Here is a 1,252-nt window from a genome sequence, read left to right as displayed (position 1 = left end):
TAATATCTCATAAACTAAAGCAGCACAAACGCTAGTTTCACCGGAACAAACGAGCACTAACGAAGCACTAAAAAAGTAGACCACTCCCGTGTGTTTTGGAGCAACATGGGGGGATTGTGACCTTTGGATGAGCTAAAAATTAATCTTTAATATCTCAGAAAGCAAAGCAGCACTAACGAAAATTTTAACGGCACAAACCAGCACTAACGGAGCACTAACCATTCAGACTAGTTGCTTTAATTTTGGAAGTGGGTGGGGTGTCAGCTTCACTCAGCTCTCTCTTAGAGAACTTTGTGAGTTTGGTGGAAAATGGGATCAAATTAAATGGAGACGCACATCTCTGCTGTAATGTGGGGCATACAGATATTCATCTTTTAGTGTTATTGTTTAATTCCAGGAATTAAGGCGATGTGCTCCCTCGGCGGCAAGACAACAAGGAGTTTGGTCACATGCCCAAGTTGGACATGTCTGTATGATGATGACGCATTCATATTAGGTCGGGGGTGCAGTGCGGGAGGTCCCTCAGCAACAGCGAGATCAGTGACGGCTGTGCACATGCGTGGTTTGCTTTAAGTGTGTGAACGGGGAGCTCTGCTCCGAGTCAAAGAGGGCAAAAACAATCAACATTTTTTATTTTATTTTGAAAAGCATACAGCAGTCCTTGACCCCTCCCTGTGACCCACTTGTGAAAATGATGAAAACTTTGTCACCCCTTAATAAACACATTTAAATCTTAAATATAGTATAGTCTTCACTGTAATGAAAACTATGAAATAAAATATAAAACAAGTTACCCTGAACTCTATCTAGTGCTGATGTTTAGTGCTATAGTGTTTAGTGCATAGTGCTACAATAATCAATAATATTTTCACAAATGTAACAAATGGGGATGTGATGGGAGGTATTTTAATGAGTGATATGAGTGATCACTTACCAGTTTTCACGATTTATAAAAATGATCAAAACATTACAAAATAAATTACAATTAAGAAAAAAAAAACAATAAACACATTAAAAAAAAGCATTGGACAAATTAAAAGATGATTTACATAAACAAAACTGGAAAGACGTGTATGTTGATGATGTAAACAGATCATATGATGAGTTTATGAATATTTTAGGAGCTCTGTATGAAAAGAATTGTGTGCAAAATAATTATACAAAGAGAAATGTTGTTGATCAACCTTGGATGACGAAAGGGTTGAGAAATGCTTGTTAAAAAAAATAATAATTTGTATATACGTTTCTTGAA

The 1,252-nt window shown here is 36.5% G+C and overlaps 1 protein-coding gene across 1 annotated transcript in view; it reads left to right on the top strand.

Moving 5' to 3' along the window:
* The window catches only part of LOC119418455 (cholesterol 24-hydroxylase), a 14,126-nt gene extending 13,241 nt beyond the window's left edge, over positions 1-885 (top strand). Inside the window, exon 16 of the mRNA XM_037685744.1 lies at positions 398-885. The gene's annotated coding sequence lies outside the window, so the exon portion shown is untranslated. The remainder of the gene's footprint in view (positions 1-397) is intronic.
* The last annotated feature ends 367 nt before the right edge of the window (positions 886-1,252 follow it).

The sequence above is a fragment of the Nematolebias whitei genome, chromosome 12 (genome assembly GCF_014905685.2).
Source record: "Nematolebias whitei isolate Nwh7 chromosome 12, NemWhi1, whole genome shotgun sequence".
NCBI lineage: Eukaryota > Metazoa > Chordata > Actinopteri > Cyprinodontiformes > Rivulidae > Nematolebias > Nematolebias whitei.
Note: the sequence above shows the minus strand (reverse complement) of the source record. Positions and strands in the feature narration are given on the sequence as shown.